Below are 11,896 nucleotides of genomic sequence, written 5' to 3' on the forward strand. Positions count from 1 at the left end.
AGAGAGAGACTCTTGCATGGCATTATCCCAATATTCATCAACAAGAGCCTTCGCAACATTTTTAGGGCTCGATCAAAGAACATAACATGCAAAATTCCACATTTGAACTGACTTCTTGTTCGCACACCAACATTGGGATCGCCCCATCACATTTGACAAAGGATGATCTTACTCAGTCAGGGGAATAAAGTTGTAGGCAGATCCCTAGGATTTCAGACAGAGTGTTTTGTGGCTCAGAGAATCACTTTGATGCAATGTTCAGAAAGATGCAATTAATTATCTAGGTATAGAAACTCATCATCTCACGAGGTATTACAAACGGAGAATCATTATCATCGTCAATTTCAATCAAAAATTTGAAGAACCATTCACAGAGAACTTACAAAAGAACTTCATCTACTTTTATATTAATAAGACTCACACCGTCTTAGTTCGTAAATTACACCACGATAGGCACGACTTAGTAGAATTAACCAAAGAAATATATGCCTTCCACTGCGAGAGTCAAATTTTCTTAAAGATTTTCAGCGATCCGAAGGATAAAACATTTACTCCGCAGAAGACACGAAAATATTTAATATTAGGCTTTCTACCAGGCAGAGGGTTCATAAGGCTGTTCAAAGTAACCCCCCCGACGTAAACATAAATCCGATTGATGACATAGACAGCTGATGTTATACCGGCTTCCGGCCCAAAAATGTAGAAAGCTATTTTTCTTACATGAAGGCATAAACATGACCATCCCTGTACAATCCCGATTCCTCTCACGTTCAATCCCTGTGCTCCGTTTTGGTTGGGTGTAATAGGGGCCTGAGATTCAGTTTTATAACGCGTTTGAAAACACATGTGGACGAATCAACAAATTTAGAATTTATAATTCCGCCCCTTTGATGCGTCTGAATGGCGTACAATTTTAGATCATTTCGTTCAGCTCATAAGACGCGAGACAGGATTTTCAAAAAAAGAATTAAAATACAGCTTTTTCTCGGTAAGAAAGCACGTCCATACATAGCGAGTAAAATCCATCAAAATAGCAGAATAAATAGAGTTTTCCCCCAAACTTTTGAATCCAGATGGTCCGCATAATCCATGTGAAGTAACTCTAGAGGTTTAGTGTTCCCTAAGTGGATTCAAGTTCTAATGGTGGATGCTGTTTTGTTCCCTAATTGGCAACCCACCACACCAGTGTTCTCTTTATATGTCCAAATCTAGGTACCTCTACTACCTCCTTCTTGTTTATCTTAGATAGCTTTTAAAATTGAATGTGACCTAGTCGTTATTGTCCCATAAAGTCAGTTCTAATGACGCTAGTTACAAGTTCAGCTGACCGAACAAGAATTACATAACAATTATTCTGAATCCTAATGCCTCTTTAAGAATATCGTATTGTCATAACACAAGTACATGGCATTCTTTATCAGAAAGTCACCGAATACCTCATGACTACAATTGACATTAATGCTGTACGCAGAATTAGATTTAAGCCTTCAACATAAAAGACATCATTCAATGTAGGGCCATCTGAGATATCCTGTTCCTTTTCCAACAATTTTCGACGATTCAGAGCCGTCTCCAAAGACACAAGTCCTCCGGAGATTTTGGTCAAGAGAAGTAAACCAATTTTTATCTCTCGGTCATGTGTCGGGAACACCACTCATCACGATATCCAAAGATAGATTATCGTAAGCTGAACCATGAAGTGTGAATGACTATGGCATGGAATAAGTCACCATTTGCGCTACACGCGCAAACCTTACGTTTTGGGTTTGTGCCGTCGCTAATGCTTTTGTTGATTCGTGGCTATGTCGACGATTTGAATTGACTTCCTTTCATGTCCTCCTTCTTTGTTTTCCATGCTGTTTTGCCTTTGGCTTCGAGTATTTGTGTCCTATTTTGGCTCTTCTTCTTGTCTATCTTCTTGGAGTCACAATTGACTTCATTGTCGTTGTTAGGTTCACTTCAAGAGAGCTACTAGAGGCTCCTTCCCTTTGTGTAGCAGAATTTGTTTATGTGTTAAACACCACCAAATATGACAAGTTTTTGTTACCAAATTGTTTTCAAGGGGGACATAACTTACCAATAGACGTTAGGTACAGCAGTTGACATGCAGTTCCTACTCATCACTTCTTTGTAACTGTGATCAATATACGTCTTCAAAACAATGTCCAAGTTTATTTGTGCTGAGTAAGTCCAAAGCATCTATCATAGTTTAGCTCGGAGCCAGATGAAAATTGGTTCAGAATCCGACTTCAGTTGAACTGTATTGTCTTGGTGAATTCCATATTTGCTTCTCTAACTTCTGAGTTTTGTTTGGTAAAGATATTGATTGTTCCGCCTGAGTCTCCTTTTCTTTTCAAGTAACAACACTTCATCAGCATAAGAATTGTAAGCCTTGGTCAACGCCATCTCTCTCATGTGTTCTAAAAATCCTTTGTTAGAGAGGCCAACTTTGAATTTTCTTTGCCCAAACTCATGTAGGTCTACGCCGCAATTCTTGTAATTTTAGCCATCTTCCTTTGATTCAAACCCACTAATTGTTGATTTGCTGCGACCGATTGTCATCTCGTCCGATCCTCATCGATGTAGTTTCTTCTGAAGTGACTTGCTCTTGTATAGATGTCGTAGAGATCGAGTCAGCAGACCGCTAGAACACATGAAGGTTGAATTTGTGCAAACAATGCTGTGCATTTACATCCTCTTCACTCGAAGTAGAATCGTCAGATGAATAAGTCGTCCAAGTCATAGCTTGCATAGTTTCTTCTTCAACGACTTTTATTAGGACAGTCAGACGCTATATGGCCAAAACCCTCTACACTTGTACATTGGATTTGACCTTCACCGTTTTCCTCTCTTTGTGAGTCCTTTGACGAGTTATCAGATTTTCTATATTTTGACGAGAAGAAGAAGTCGGACCCCTTTTAGATTGTTTTGTCTTGATGAAGTAGACTTGGGAGGAAACTTCTTTCTAAAGTTCCGACGGAATTCTCTTTGTTAGAAGTGCGAGTTGTTCTCAAGTCCTCCAAGCTTTGCTCCTGACTCTGAATCTGATGAGGTTTGACGAGAATCTCTCCTTTTGTTGATTTTAGAGCCATGCTGAGGCTTTAGAAAAAGACTTGGAAGAAGACGAATTAGAAGGAAAGTCATTTCATACGTTTGAAGGCACCAACTAATTCTCTACTTTGAATTCATCCGATTGTTTTACCCGTTTCAATGCCGCAACCTTGGGGCGGAAACTTTCGGGAAGAGTTCCTCAAAATTTTTCGAACGATTTTTGTTCAGAAATTTTTTCACGCCAAAGATTTGCACAAGTATTAACAATATCTTGAAGACGAGTGTAATACTCGGTAAAGGTTTCATTTTCTTCCATCCCGAATAGCATCAAAACGACTAATCAACATTTGTAATTTCTGAACCTTACCAAGCTTGTAACCCTCGTGAGTAATTTTGTAAAGTGTCCCAAATTTCTTTGGCGGTTTCTACAGAGCATTGATACTCGTGAAAATTCAGTTTGATTCAACGCATTGAACAAAGCATTGATACCTTCCATTGAACGAAGATAGTTCGTTTTCGTCTTTTGCCACTTAGTTCTAGTTTTCGGACCGGTGTAACATTCTCGACCACTTCAGTGGATGTTTCCATCCGATTCAACGGCTTGCCAAACCAGCTCGTCGATAGCATAAGAACGCCCTCATACGGACTTTCCAATAAGCATAGTTAGTGCCATCGAAGAACGGGGTCGATTGATGTTGCCGCCCTCAGCCATGAGTTACAACCTATACCCGCTCTGGATACCACTTGGAGATATTGGTCCGCGAAGATCTAAAAGGTAAGTAACACCTAGAGGGGGGTGAATAGGTGTAATCCGGCAAACTCGTAAAAATCTCGATGCAAACAAAACACAATTGCGGAAATTAAGATAGCACACGAGAATTTAACGGTGGAAAACTCCAATTCAGTGAAAAACCACAACCGATCAACGCAAAAAAATCCACTAAGAAAACTTGAGGACAAGTGATTTCAACCAAAAACCACGACTCAATTTACCGATTTCTCGTTGACGGTGATCTTTGCGGTCCTCGATCGATAGGAATCCACCAATCGACCTTGCTGCAACTCCTCGCAACGTCAACGTCAACTCCTCGCGAAGAGTCTTACCGAATCCTCGCTTCAGCGAGAATCCACGCGCCGAACCTCCTTCCGACTTGTAGAATTGAAGATTTGCGGTGATTTAACTTTTGAAAACCATAAGCTATGAGGGTTTCACCTTTATCAATCATCTACTTGATTCTCGTAAGAAATATCGAGTAAAAACGATGAATCAAGCCGATGTTGATTGCTAGAAACTCATATGTAAATCGAAGCATTGAAACAGAAGAAAACGAGTTTCTAGGTTGGAATTGGTAAAAATATTCAAAGCCTTAATTTAGACGACCCACATAGCTTATTATATAGTTTAGAAGACTTAGAAGAGACAAGGATGCAAAAAGTCGATTCAAAAAATTGTGTCGTCCTCAGAGACCGGTCCTGTCGAGGAGACCGGTCTGTGAGAGACCGGTCTCTCAAGTGAGGAACCGGTCCCTCCCTGCGTAACCAAAAACCCCACGTTCGGGAACCGGTCTCTCAAACTTGAGACCGGTCCCTCGCTGCGCGACAGAACCACCAAGGTTCGGGAACCGGTCTCTCATCACAAGGGACCGGTTGCATCAATGTTTACGCAGTGAGGACCTTGAGGGAACCGGTCTCTCCATTTCAGAGACCGGTCCCAGAACACAAGAAAGTTCAGTAAATTTGTTTAAAAACAATCTAAGCCTTCTGAACTTATTTTAATCATGTAACTTCACCACAAATGATCTTTTCTACATACCTTAGGTGTCGATCTTTCCGAATGCGTCTTTGTCCTCTAATTTGAATCTTTTCTCAAAATCTTCTGTGATCAACTCTTCAAGACTCCAAACAACTTTACGAAATTCGCCAACCTATAAAATCCTTAACACAAATACCCACGTACGTATACATAATCATCACACCTATCAGCTCAATGCTGATTTCAGCATTAAGCTGAAATCTGGCCCCTTTGCTGAATTCTTTCAGCATTTATCTCCTTTTTGAACAGCTACTATAAGTATAGAACTATTAGTTCTAGTTAGCAAGAAGTACTGCCTTGAAGCCTTTTGCTTCAGCTCATCACTCAACTCTATACTAGTGCTGAAATCCTGAACCATGCTGGAATTTCAGCACTAATGCATCAACTTCATTCAGCTTACTACTCCCAATTTGCCCCTTTTTATTGCTGGAACCTATGATTACATTATTCTAAAATAACTAACCAATCCGATTATAACTCAATATGGCATCAATTTACCTTAATTAGGGTCTATCAGGTTGATCTTAGCACCAACATGAACCACAGCATAAGCCTGCTGTTCCAGTTCACAACAAATCAGCTTCAACTAGCCTTCACTTCACTTCGGCCACTACCAGCAGTACCAGGTCCAAGTAAACATCACTTCTAATGGAATTTGCTTGATTCTAATCAAATATTAGAATGAAATTACCTTAATCAGGTGCTCAATTGCTTGCTCACTGCATCAGAATCCATTCTTGCACTTCGGATCAGCACCAACAACATGGATTTCTTCAATTCGACAACTTCAATATGCTAACCCTCAATTTCTGTCACTCCTGGCAGCAATGAGATATACTTACTTCCATTCTACATTGACCAACTTGATCTTAACTCAACACAAAGTCAACTTGCCTTGATCTAAGATCTTATCAAATTGATCTCAGCTTAAACATCCAAGAACTCCACAAAGGTAACAATTTCAGCAAGTTCCAGTCCGGGCAGCCCATAAGGTCTACATTAACCTTTCATTTAAGGTAAGTAATTTAATAGTAATCAAATATTAGATTAAACTTACCTTAATTAGTTGCTACATCAAGTTTTTCTCAGCTCAACTTCTTTTTCTCAGCCGAAACTCCACCAAGGTTGCAATTTCAGCTCTAGATCAGAAATTTGAACAACAAACTCTTAATTTAATCCCTTTGGAAGCAACTACTTCAGCTATAATCCAATATAGAATGAGCATAACTCACCTTGATGTCGGAATAGCTGACTTACTGCTTCAAATAGCTCACTCCTTAATTAGATGCTATTCCAAGTTGCCCAACAGCTTCAACCTCAGGAATTATAAGCTTGGTTCAGATTTCTTCTCAGCCCACAAGTCCTCCAAGCTGATAGCACCAACTTCTCCACCTGATTTGAGCTGAGAATCAATCTATTACCTGAATACCCAAAGCTTTTTTTTTTTTTTTCAGCTGGTCCCCTTTGATCGAGCAACCTCCAAAGAGTTCAGCTCCAACACCCTCACCAATTCCTCTTGGCTAATAAAAGAGAAGGAGAGGAAGAAAAGGATGAGAACAAACTGATGGGATGAGTCCTTGATACGTGTACACATGCAGCTCAGCTGGGGTTAAGTGATAAGGATGGAAATTTGCACATAAACCCTCCAACTCCACAAAAGTGCATTACAGTCTAGCAGCCTGCACTTGCTGTACCGGTACAAGAAGGTGTACCGGTACAGGGCAGCAGCTTCAGCAGCAGCAGCATCAACAGCTGCTTCAACTCTTTTTTTTCTCTTAACCACTCATTCTAATTTCATTTGAACACTTCTAAAATCATCCAAAGAAGCTTTCCAAGCTACCAAATTAATTTGATAACATCTAATTCTCAGATTTGCTTCAAATTGATCATTTTAGATCAAATCAACTAGAATTTCAGCACTCAAGTAATAATGGAAATTGGAGTTCTTTGCCACTTCAATTCCATTCGAACCTACTCACACACTTCCAGAATGCGTCAATTGTTGTTTTCAAACTACTAATTAAGTTTAAAAACACTTAATTTTCCCTTTAGCATTATTGTGATCAATCTGGTCACAATTAGCTCGACGTAAATTCTCAATGCATTACAGCGCTAGCCCGAGGCGATACCCTTTCCGCGATCCCTGGCCTCACCCTGAGTGGAAGGCTCTGAAAAACATCGAGAAAAAGAGGGCGTGAGAACTATAATTTATAGTTCCTAGTGGGCAATTACTGACCTCAACTCCTGCTCCACTAGGCCCCAAAAATAAGGGTAAGCAACGATAATAATAATAAGCAATAAAAAGGAGCATGTAATAAACTGCTGAAAGAGAGAGCATAAGTAAAATGCTATACTACTATATCCCTCATAAGCACGATGTCAAACTGTTGTACATCTATTCTATCATAAGGAAAAGTAACCAATGGCAATAGTTTACTGTTACAAGCCTTTATTCATACATGATGTATAATCTCTATCATGGCAACCAAACATACTGTGATGAAATAGGTAACTGTCAAGTATACTACATGTCTCAACCCCAGGCTACATGCACGTCAATGTAATCCAACTACGAAACCGGTCTAGTAGTGATTGTTCATTATCAAACCGTGTCGATTTCCATTTCCAATTAGGGACCACCCAAGGTAGTCCAGCTTGTGCCGCCTAAGTGCCTGTGGTAGCCCAACATCCCTACTCTTGGAATGTGTCTGTCCCACTCGACCCCGTAGGCTTCTCAATACCGCACGAGCGAACAAAAGTCGCGTAGGCCAACTCCGGAGTGCCGGCTTGTGGGGAGCGACCCTCACAAGCATGTGCGAATGAGCACAAATGGCAAACAAGCAAGGTCACTGTCTCAAGTACCCAATCCTCATGTCTCTAATATGGTATAGTCGCTAGCATCCCGAAGGTCTAGTTCCAAGTCATAATGTGAAGTCCCAACACACACTTGCTTAGTGCCTCTTTATGACACTTAAGCTCCACAACTAATCATGTTCCAATTAAGACATTAACATTAATGCTCACTATGCCCCGGGCTCTAAGGCCTCTTCATGACATTGGCCCAATCTCACATATCATCTAAGCCCCTAAGCCTCTCTAGGCTTCCAAAAATCCCTAACGTCACATCTAGTATATAGTCTGAATGCATGAAAGCAAGGTTCGTTTTCATAATAGGGATTATAATTTCAAATCTCAACTAGAATGCTAGGCCACACATGCATGCTCTCTACTATATAGAGGTCCCAAAATTTACTACACATAACCTATGCATGTTAAGCATTCTAAAATTCATAATAAATACATTTAACATGAAAATGCATGAATTTCAACTTTACAAAACATTTAACACCAAATATGAGCATTTCTTATATTGTATGCTAGGCCAAACCCACCGAACCGTCGCGTGCTCCTTCGATTCGCCGAACGGAGTTGCCCACGAGCCTCAAAATGCCCTAGAAGTGATCAGCGAAGAGATACGAGGGCATTACGACCAACCGTAAGATCAAACATTAACCTAGAAGCAAAAAGGGCCAAAATTAACCTCAAGAGTAGAAATCTCTTCTAAAGCTCCAAAAGAGAGCTAGAACCTTTCCAATCCAAGCCCAAGGAAGGTTCTAAACCAATCAATATAACCCCAAAAGCCCTAGATTCAAAAAGCCCAAAATCAAACCCTAACTTTCATTTCTAGGGTTTCATCACAAGAAAAATCTCAAATCCAAAGTCTAGATGGAGAGAAAGGGCTACTAACCTCAAAGAAGCTTCAATCCAAGCTCAATGGGTGAAAATCTTCACTCTTGCAAGCTCCAAGTCCAAGCCCCAAGCACCAAGGAAGAAGAGAGGGTGAGGAAGATGCTCCAAGTCCTCTAAAAGCTCTCAATCTTCTTCTTCTTCCTTCCTTCTACTCCTTCTCCTTCTTCTTCTTCTCCTCTACCAAGGGTGTGGAGAGAGTTGAGAGAAGAGAAATGAGGAGAAGAGAGGGTGGAGGGGTCATATAGACCCTCTATTGTAACAAAATCCCAAGAGGCCCCTCAAAAATCCAATATTGCATCAGCCCGGTCTGGGCAGTTTTCGCCCAGAGGGACCGGTCTCTCCCCAGCAGGGACCGGTCTCTCGCTGCAAACCCGAAAAACCAGCGTTCGGGAACCGGTCTCTCCCTGCGCGGGACCGGTCTCTCACTGCGTAGACGCGCTCGGGGACCGGTCTCGCCCGCCAGGGCCCGGTTGCCTCAGGGCTGCCGCAACACTGTTCACTGGGGGACCGGTCTCTCCTTTCAGGGACCGGTCCCCGAGAGTAAAAAACTCTCAGGACTTGTCCAGAATTCCAGTTTTCGAACTTTTTAGGTCGGGATACATTCTACAATCCTCCACCAAGTGTGGAAAAGCTCGAAATACATCCAAACACTCGAACCTCGCAATTTGCAAAGGTCCAGTGTGTTACAGCCCAGGACCGGTCTCTCCCCGCGCAGACGCGCTCGGGGACCGGTCTGGACTGCCATGGACCGGTTGCCTCGCCGGCTACGTAGCACTGTTCACTGGGGGACCGGTCTCTCCTATCAGGGACCGGTCCCCGCGAGTAAAAACTCTCAGGACTCTGCCAAAACTCTCGAGATCGAACTTTTAGGCCGGTATACCATCGACGGCCCTCCACCAAGTGTGGAAAAGTTTGGAATACAAATCGAACACTCGAACCTCACAATTTGCAAAGGTCCAGTGTGCTACACAGGTCCTTCGCTGCGTAGCTGTGAAAACAAGCTTACGAGGACCGGTCCTCAATTCAGAGACCGGTCCCTCCCTGCGCAATAAAGAAAAACCACATACGGGAACCGGTCCTCAAGATCAGGGATTGGTCTCCCAAAACTTCTACGCAGAGAAGCTTGATGGGTCCGGTCCCTCTGATCAAGGACCGGTCCCTGACCCCTGAGAATTTTTGAAAACTTTAGTTTTGAATCTCAAAAATAAAAACCAAGTCTTCTAAACATTTTTAACAAAATCTCACCACAAATTATTTATAATCATACCTGAGATCCCAAGGGTCTTTGATCACCAAACTCCAATTCTTTCTTCAACCTTCGTCTTCTAACTCTTCGAGACACCGTCCAAAACTTCACGAAAGTCGCCAACTTAGTAAAATCTTTAACAATCTCCCCCTTTGGCGATTTCGTGACAAAAAAAATAAAACTATTACAAAACTCATTCAAAAAATAAGATAAGAAGATTATTGCAATCACCAAACAATAATCTTCTGCATGATTGATCCAATAAAAACAAAATTACATTTTTCACATCCTAATACAAACTCTATGACTTAAGACACGCTGTGGAGTCTCGAAGTCTTGAAATACCCTGCAAAACAATCTCCACATACTTCATCAAGATTTGCAATGAATTCAGTTACAAGTCAAGAGTTCATGCATAGATCATACTCAAGCAAAGTTTAATCAAGCGAAAAAAACAAAGTGCAAGTTCAAGTTCAAGAAAAATACAAAAACACATCATAGCAAAGTCATCATCCAGCATCATCATCATCTTCATCTCCCCCTTTTTGTCAAGAAAACGCCAAAACGACCAAAATGAGGAACACCGCCAACTTTAATCCGAATCAGCACCTGGTGCAGGAATATCCGCGCTACAACACCCCAGTTTATCAAAAATAGCTTTCATCAGGCGACGAAGCTTGCTTACTTGCCGAGTAAGGCATTCCTGTTCTGCAACCATGCGAGCCTGATCATCAGAAATCCTTCGAAGTTCTCCCGAAATCCGTTCTTGCTCCAGTAAGAGCCGTTGTTGTTCCCGATAAATCGAGGAAACAGACATTTCTTCTTCAGACACTTCTGCAGAAGGGCGAGAAGAACCAGGAGGTGGAGTGGAACGCTGCTGAGACGAACGTCGCGGAGGAGAACGCTATGACTGAAGCTGTACCGAAGACTTGATGAAAGTAGTTTCACTAATCACGCCCAAACTATGCTCATAAGACGAACATCTTGTGTCAACACCAAACATCCACAAAATCCGCATTATGATCAATGGATAAGGCAACCTCTCTGATTGACTTGAAGTCTTGATGTCTTTAGCCATACGTCGCCAAACCAAAAATGGAACATTAAGATTGATCTTCCTATCACGAACCACATTCGGCTGACCCACCAAATACATATAAAGCATGCGATCCCAACGCACGACCTTCGTGTTAGCCAACGGCATAATATTATAGCAGACTACAAAATTCAGAAAACGATACTCAATCTTCAATTCCTTTGACATCACACAAATGCTATTGGGTTCAACATTGGGCAAACATACTCCATTCATAACCCGACGCCAATCTTGAACCGCATCAAAACCAGTATGCAAATATTCGATTGCATCAGTCCGAGCTTGCATACTAAGAACAGAAGCAATAGTGTCAGGAGTAATTGTCAACTCGATGCCACGCACAGAGGTCTTAAAGATGAACGGTCCACCATCGGAATCCTCCAGATAACCCGCTCTCATATAGAATTTCCGAATTAATTCCAAACAATATCCAGTTTGTTCGGGAAAGTCGCTAATTTCGTAGAGACCCCCGTTCTCAAACAAAGCTTGAAGACCAGGCACTCGCTCAATCAAGTTCTGAACTCCAACGTGGCACTCACCTATACAATTTTTCGAAGAGTACATAGAACGTCTCTTCGGATCAACGTTACCTTCCTGAGTACTGCGGCGAGGTAAATCAGTGGTAGGTTCACGAATTTCAATACCTCCAGTCCTCTTCTTACTATGAGAGTACGCCAATTTTTTCGTTCCTTTCCCTTTGGTTTTGCTCTTTCCTTTCTCCTTTTCTGTAACTACCTTTTCCTTCCCTTTCTTCTTCGTCGACAACACTTCCGGAGAGAGTGCTTCCCAATCTATCGACTCAGTTTCCGATTCTTCATCAGGAGCATATTCACTGCCGATATCCTCAACCGATGGCTCGACAGGTTGTTGAGTCGAAGAACGATGTCGCTTACTACCACGACCACCACCAGCCATGAGGAACACAAGTACAAGCAAAAGT

The 11,896-nt window shown here is 41.8% G+C and overlaps 2 long non-coding RNA genes across 2 annotated transcripts; both read right to left on the reverse strand.

Annotated features, from left to right (window-relative positions):
• Positions 1–5,014: 5,014 nt before the first annotated feature.
• On the reverse strand, positions 5,015–6,449 carry LOC109704523. The gene is made up of 4 exons (XR_002214420.1): positions 6,097–6,449; positions 5,922–6,001; positions 5,556–5,682; positions 5,015–5,474 (listed from the first exon to the last, which is right to left on the reverse strand). It is a non-coding gene; the product is annotated as an uncharacterized LOC109704523 (long non-coding RNA).
• Positions 6,450–6,992: 543 nt separating this feature from the next.
• LOC109704521 lies at positions 6,993–8,654 on the reverse strand. Its single transcript, XR_002214419.1, has 3 exons — positions 8,613–8,654; positions 8,257–8,378; positions 6,993–7,032 (listed from the first exon to the last, which is right to left on the reverse strand). It is a non-coding gene; the product is annotated as an uncharacterized LOC109704521 (long non-coding RNA).
• Between the last annotated feature and the right edge of the window lie 3,242 nt (positions 8,655–11,896).

Source organism: Ananas comosus, unplaced genomic scaffold, assembly GCF_001540865.1.
Source record: "Ananas comosus cultivar F153 unplaced genomic scaffold, ASM154086v1, whole genome shotgun sequence".
NCBI lineage: Eukaryota > Viridiplantae > Streptophyta > Magnoliopsida > Poales > Bromeliaceae > Ananas > Ananas comosus.